At 40.5% G+C, this 7,785-nt stretch overlaps 1 long non-coding RNA gene across 1 annotated transcript; it reads left to right on the forward strand.

Moving 5' to 3' along the window:
• Positions 1-3,161: 3,161 nt before the first annotated feature.
• On the forward strand, positions 3,162-4,818 carry LOC134435403 (uncharacterized). The gene is made up of 4 exons (XR_010032005.1): positions 3,162-3,755; positions 3,856-3,925; positions 4,031-4,084; positions 4,181-4,818. It is a non-coding gene; the product is annotated as an uncharacterized LOC134435403 (long non-coding RNA).
• The last annotated feature ends 2,967 nt before the right edge of the window (positions 4,819-7,785 follow it).

A 7,785-nucleotide genomic window follows, 5' to 3' on the forward strand; every position in this document is an offset into this window, starting at 1 on the left:
AACGCGTTCTGCTACTGTTTAGAGTTTAGGATGCTGAGCGTTGTGCCCATGCGCCGGCAGCTCTAGAAAGCTAGCCTACTTTATAAAGAGTTGGCGCGTGCGACCAGTGTCTCTCACCCAAACGATGATGGCTGACATGGAGATTCACTTAACTCAGAGGAGATCAACATTAGCTGTTCTTCCTCTAACCCGTTGCACCCCTTGCACATCACAGTAGAGGCAGAAAACGCTGATTGTTTAAAAAGTAACTTTTTACTTTTACTCAAAGTACATTTTAAATTATTTACTTTTTACTTGAGTAGATTTTTTGACTGGTAACTTTACTCGTACTTGAGTACATTTTCAACAGGGTAACAGTACTTGTACTTGAGTACAATATTTCAGTACTCTTTCCACCTCTGTACATTATACAACTCTGATAAGGTGAATGTGGCTGAGATAAGGAAAGGGTAGGCCTATGTGAAATGTGTTAGTACTGTTACTTACTATTGTATAGCACAATATCATACAAGGCATGCACAGGCCCGTTTCTAGGATTTTGGGGGCCCTAGGCAAAGGGGTTGTCGGGGCCCTAGGGCTTTTTGGGGGGGGGGGGGGGGGGCAGCCACGGGGCAGCCACGGCGCCAGAATTTCTGTTTCGGATGGGCCAGACCATTTTTGGATTTTTGGTCATTGTCACATACTGTAGCCTACCAATACAACATCATGTCACATGGAAACATAATGAAACAAACAAGTCACCTAAGACAGTGTTGTGGCTATGCAGGGCAACACATGCATGAAGGGCAATGAATGCATTAAGAGCATGCATACACCAGCATTTTTTCGGAGAGGAAATGCAATCTAGGTATTATGATAACTAGTCCCTCCAGTTCATTTTATGAAACTTTATGAAGAAATACCTGGGAAAATATAGTCCATTCCATTCAGTAGGCTCATCTCAAATGAAAGTAGGCCTAGGCCTATATGGCCCAGTCAGGGTTTTTTTTTACCCTACCACGAAAATCATGATCTGCATTGCCAATAACAAATAAAGAATGGTCTAATCTTTCCAACCACTTTGAGAATCTAACCGAGGGTGCTCCATTTGTGCAAAACGAAATATTGACTCGTAAAACAATAGGCGTAGCCTACAGTTCAGAAACTCAAGGCTGAGAAACGAATGAGCAGGCACAGTGGGGTTGGGGGGATGTTATATTGGTAAGCCAGAATTCTGTAACCAAGCCAAGGGGGGTCTCCCCGACTATATAGGCCTAGCCTATTTTTTTCGTATTGCATCCATCACGCACTTGAAAATACAATCCAAATGTTTGTGTTATTAGTAGTACCGCAGCAAACACGAATAGGCAGCGACCAAGGATCACTGAACAACCTCCGCGGTTGACAACTGTGTTATAGGGACCAATATCCCGGTGTCCTTACCTTGCGTTGTCTTGACCGCAGAATGTATCCCAGAATGTATCCCAACCTCTAACTGTAATCCACGCGTTTCCACAATCATGGTCCCAAATTCCAAAGTGTAACCCAATATATAGTAATAGCAAGAAAGGGACTATTGTGCTACAATTTAGCTATCCCACTCATCGCACTTGTGACTCCTGTTATCCGATAGGCATTACATTGTTCATTCGTTTCTTCTTGCGTTTGTCCACATCCAAAACAGTTCCGTGTCGAACAAATGTGCGTTATTGAACAATCGACGTTTGCAGTGCTTACAGCACGTGGATGTTTTTGAAAACATATGTAAACTGTAAATGAAGCATCTCGCTGTCTGTGCGGTAGGTGCGATGTCAACTGGCCTGGGACAGTCTGGTGGTTTGGCAGCAGTAGGCCTACAGAGAGTAGCCTAATGTGTCGTCTTCAAGATTAACTTTTATTATAAAAGCAACTGTCTCCAAAAATGTAATGTAAACTGGCGTCTGCGTAACATCCAGTGAGAGAGATTGTGTCGCTCCATTTTCAGTTTGTATTTGCGTGGAATATGATGCTTGAACCAATTGGAAGGGGGGGGGGGCTCCAGATGGGGGTACTTTGACTATATTGTCGATGCGCTCGCTGTTCGGCAAAATATTGTCATTTTCACGTTGTCGCTGATGCAAACCTATTGGAAGGGGGCCCCCTCGAGCAAGGGGGTATTAGGGAGGCGCTGTCGCTTCCCTCGCAGCAGAGCCCTTCATACAGGCGACGGTGCCATATTATGAAGCTATTTAAAATCGTCATTGCTGTTGGGTACATAACCTGTCGTCCTTGGGGGCCCCACCTACTCGGGGGCCCTAGGCAACTGCCTACATTGCGTACCTTAACGCAACGGGCCTGGGCATGCAGCTCAAAGTGCTTAACAAATGGATAGACATCAGTGTGTCGACTATGTTTGCACCACAATAAAGTAACTGAAAAGTATCTGAGTCCTCCAGTCATCCCTGGCCTAGTCTTTCTGAAGTGGACCAGTCTGCTTTCCATTGAACAAAGGTGTGTTTGTGTGTTAAAGCGCCAGATTGTATCGGAGTTTCCGGTGAGAGCTACATTACAAATTCCTTCACAATTCAGGTCATTGACATGTCTCTGTTCAGATGTGATAGAAATCAGAGGGACCATGGGAACTTGTGATGATGCTAAGCATGACAGGGAAACAAACAAAAAAAGTGTCATCAGATTGAGGGGAACACAATATGCCAGTCATGGTTTATCTTGTGATCTTGACAATGTGCAGATTGATATTTTGAAACATACCAAGCATATTTGTTGTACATGCAACTTATGTGCATTTATCTTTCAGCGGCAGATGAAGCACTGATATGTCTGATAGGATGTCCTCAGATTAGGGCTGGGCAATATGACGATATATATCGTTATCGTGATATAAAAGTGTATATCATGACCTTTCTCCTATATCGTTTATATCGTGATGGTAATTTTATAAATTTTATACAATTGAATATCATTTCATTACATTTCATGTTGTCACAATACACACTATAAGTTAATGTAACTGTAAAAATAAGAATAAAAAGATCCATTTTAAAGAAAGGTTGTTTTGTGACATGAAAAATAGAGCAAATAAAGAGAATAACTGAAAACATATGTAATTGTGCTAAATAAAGTAATCCATATCGTGATATTGTTTTTTTCCATATCGCCCAGCCCTACCTCAGATACAGTAGTTATGCCATTTCAGACTCCTTACAGGAAGTCTAGCGAAGGGGACCTTAGTAAGGCACCTTAAATTGAAAACTGCTTGTACAATACCAACACTTTCAAACCCTGGCTCTACTAACAACAGCTTCATTAGCTTAAAAAAAACATAACTAATGCTTCTTTGCATCTGCACTTGTTGCATCTGCATTTCCAGTGCACTTTGTATCTGCTAGTGATGTTGGCTATGATTATGTCCTCTTTTGAAAGTCGCTTTGGTTATAAAGCGTCTGCCAAATGCAATGTAATGTAATGTAAATATCATGTATATTTCCGTGTTTTAGGGATGGCAAGGGGAGTGTTGACAAGATGTTTATAAAAATATATGACAATAAAATATACGACAATAAAATATATGACAATAACAACACAATATTTTTCCTAGAGACAGAGGAGTCTAACCAACACACACTTTGTTCATGAGTTCAAAGAGATTGGCCAGACAGACATGCACAAAAGAATGGAAGAGGGCCCGGCGAGAAGGCTGTGCGAGATGCAGCCAGGACAGGCCAGACTCAGGCAGAAGAGTGACCAAGATCTTGTTTTCTCTCCACCACCATCATGTACGTTTTTTCAGTTGTTTGACGTTAGCATGGGTTTATGTTTTGAAAGTATTCATAAGAATCCCACTGTGAAATAAATCACATTTGTGTCATCTTTCAGATAGCCTATGCCACAAACATCATCCATTCAAAATCTTCCGGAATTACCCATGGCGAATAGGGGGCTTCAGGTATGGCTGTTACAAAGCGTGAGAACTCTGTGCTCTTGTTGATGTTCACAAAGGAAAAGAGTATTGGGTATGAAAATGTATTTCTCATCTCAATTCTGCTTGCAGTCATGGAGAAACAAAAGAGGCTCCTTTTGAGGGTAACAGATGATTAAAAAAGAAGTAAGTATAGCCTATATAGGCCTATACACATTTTCACATACAGTATGACGTGTATATTGTGTTCCAAAACTAAAATGAATTCTATCACAAATGTAGGCTACCTAGCCATGGAACTGCACATGGAGCGAATGACAAGGAGGATGGAAGCTATGAAGAGGAGCTGCATTGGATGTTCATGTGTGGACTGTATTTAAGTGTTGATTTTAAAACGATTATGCAAAGAAGAGTTGGAAAAATTCATCCACAGCCATGTCGGTTCTTGTAAACCCTTCACTAAAATTGTTGCTGCTGGGGGTGGTACATGAAGTTATAAAGTTAACAGAGACATAACTTGCAGGTTTTGTGGCATCTCTTAAATGTGCAGTGTGTACTCTTTCGAATACTGTACTTCATTTCCAGAGGTCATGCTGCCCATTCAAAAATGTTACCTTTTGAACACCATCAAATTCTAAGTATTCATTGCTCTTCTCCATGGTCAGTAGGCTAATTAGCATTTCCAGAAATTGACATTTTTAGCTGCAGGACTCACTGTATTTGGACATGCTGCTAAATACTAGTTTATTATTTAGTATTCAGTATATATGCAGAGGCCACGATCCTACACAGTGCATTTTGAATAAACTGCATCTTGCCAGGGATTATGTCATGTTTTGCTTGGGTCATCCTTATTTAATGCACATGTTTGTAATGTTTGACGCTTGTTCTGAAAATGTTAAGTGTGCAATAAAGTAAAATATCAGTTATTGTCTTTTTTCTCATTTTTCCCCCCAAACTACTATCTGGCTTAGATTGTGATTTATTATTAAGCTGACTGTAGGTACATGTCCAGAAGGTAGGAATTGGTTTGCTGTACCTGTTACTGTAATTTTACTGAAGCTTACTTTGGCTCGGCAGCAGATATGAAGTGGAAATGTACAATGTCTTTGCATTTCCAGCTACCATCTGCTGGAGGGTCAAATTAAGGTAGAGGGAAATTAACTGGAACAGCATGCCACCTTCTGAAAGGGGACTGAAGTCTGAATTTGATGTTAGCACAATGTCCATGAAAATGACGTAAAAGCCCCTCTACAAAATTACGTTGAAAAGACCTCCATCAATACCACATTTGGACTAGAAATGGCTCCCATATGGACATACTGTGGACGTCATCAGAGTATAAAATAAGTCTGATAAGACGTCGATAAGACGTCCATGAAGATGACGTTAGAACACCCTCTACAGAATGATGTTGAAGAGACGTCCACAAAGACCACATTTGGACTAGAAATGGCTCCTTTGTGGACGTACTTTGGACGTCATAAAAAGACGTTGAGAAGACGTCAGGAAAAGACGACGTCCGGCGTCACAGTCTGCACGTGCAGATGACCTCAATTTTACGTCCAACAATGACTTAGAAAAGACGTCATATGAACGTCTCTTTGCTCAGTGGGTAAGTGTGGATATTGAACCTGCAATGCTGTGATCAGTCCCACTCCCCAACCATTCGACCAAAGATGGAGCATAATGAACTGATGTTCGGAGGTGTCAATAAGTACAAAGCAGTCCAGTCAACGCAAGGTGCGGCCACATGCCCCAATATCAAACTCGGTTAGCTAACTCTAGTTAAGGTCAGGGTGTCAGGGTCAGAGTTCTAAAATAATATCCAGCCCCTTTGACCCATTAAAGAGAGTGTGTTTGGCTAGTAAGAATAACATCCACCAGCATGGCCGTATACCATTGAGGACACAGAGGTCATGTCCTCTGTATTTTTTTTCAGTAATGTAAAATTTATCTGTTTACCTGTTTACAATCTGAAATCATCACCCCATAAGGACACACATTGCATGTGATATTGATTTAAAAAAAAAAAAAAAACATGAGTTGATGCAGTGAGTTGATGCACCACTTTATTTTTTTTAATCTCTAGGGTATGTAATACCAGAGACCACTTTCATGTGGTTATACAAACAAATTTGCTTTAGATGGTGTCAAGCATGTGTGGTGGTAAACAAGTGAGTTTTACAAAAAAGGTGTATCCTCTCCATAGCCAAGCATGGTAGTGGGACTGACATGGTTTGGGGATGCATGAATGCTGTCAACATTGGCAATCTGAAATACACCTAAAAGAAACATGCATGTCATCATGCACTGTGACTACTGAAGCAGATCCTGATATTCTCCATAGGATTGCATTCAAATCTCACACCAATCTATTTAAGCCAGATGCAGACTCAAAATGTAAAAGTTCAATGCAAAGAAAGGTTGAAATGCACACTGATGACCTCCCTTTACATTTCGTTTCAATTTGAGATGATTCGAGCCAACACAGCCCCTTCCCTACCGGATTTTAATCTGGGGTGTACTCACTTTTGTGAGTACATGTTCAAACATTCATGGCTGTATTTAGTTTTTTTCTGAGTGAACAAGAAATTTAAGCGGTTAAATATGTTGCTAAAAGGTCACTAATCATTGTGTCAAAGTGACATTTCTGTAATGCTTTCCTATGAAAAGATATACTCAAAAATCTGCAAAACTGTGAGGGGTGTATTCACTTTCGTGATATACTGTACATCCAGTGGGTCTTGTTTTTTTAACAGATGTGTTTTCACAATGACACTCTGAGATTTTACTTTTGAACAAAGTGTCTTGTGTATAAAATTGTGCGCAGACAGCTGGAGTCTGAGTCTTATGTAAAGTATCAAGTGCTTACAGGGACACTGTGCAGGAAATGGTCAAATAGGTACTGCAACTATGCTGATTATTGAAACTGGGCTGCCTATTGCCAAATTTCATCTTTACATGAACGTTTACTAAGTAATAAACTAATATTTTCTAGTATGGTACAAGTACAGTCATTTTTGCAGCTAAAAATGGCTATTTTTGGAAATTCAAAATGGCGGACCATGGAGAAGATCCCCCTTTTCATGTATGAAAAGTCATAAAGGGAAGAAAGGAGTCGCACACTGGAGCTGGATGCAAAATCAAAAAATGTATTAAACAAAGCCGAAAAAATGTAAATAAAACCGACAGACAGGGGACAAACGTTTCGGGTCTAGCCCTTCATCAGTGTTCCCAGTTTGAAATACGTCATCAGTTCCACTGAGCTCTTAAAGGCTCCGTTGAAAGTTTTTCACCCACCAACACCTAGTGAAAAGACAAGTGCATAGTCATGGAGATGCTAGAGTGCATTGCAAGCATTCAGCGACATGCATTGCAGTGATAAACTATATACATATACATAATACATAAGGAGTCAATAGGCATATCGGAGAAAGATAGCCTACTAGGGAGGGTCAAAGTATGTATAAAGCAACAGTACCATAGTCAGTCCAAATGGAAGAACATGGAAGATATTAAGGGGAAGTACATGAATAGCGTTAATAGTTAATCGAATGTCATGATAAAACATAATAGGGATAATGCAGGGTAAATTCACAAGAAACAGGATAAAGATAGTTCATCGTTCATTCCACTTGGTTGGAGAGATTTAAGGGTCCATATCCAAAAACATTCCCTTTGTAATAGTCTTTTTTCAGTGTTGCCCCCTCTGCGTGATTCTTTGACATGTTCAATGACAGTGAATGAGAGGGAGGATAAAGGATGGCCAGCTTCCATGAAGTGTTGGGCAACTGGGGATCTTTCGTCTTTGCGCCTGATGGCGCTATTGTGCTCAATGATGCGCGTCTTGATAGGTCTATTTGTTTTACCCACGTATTGTTTGT

The sequence above is a fragment of the Engraulis encrasicolus genome, chromosome 2 (assembly GCF_034702125.1).
Source record: "Engraulis encrasicolus isolate BLACKSEA-1 chromosome 2, IST_EnEncr_1.0, whole genome shotgun sequence".
NCBI classification, from domain to species: Eukaryota; Metazoa; Chordata; class Actinopteri; order Clupeiformes; family Engraulidae; genus Engraulis; species Engraulis encrasicolus.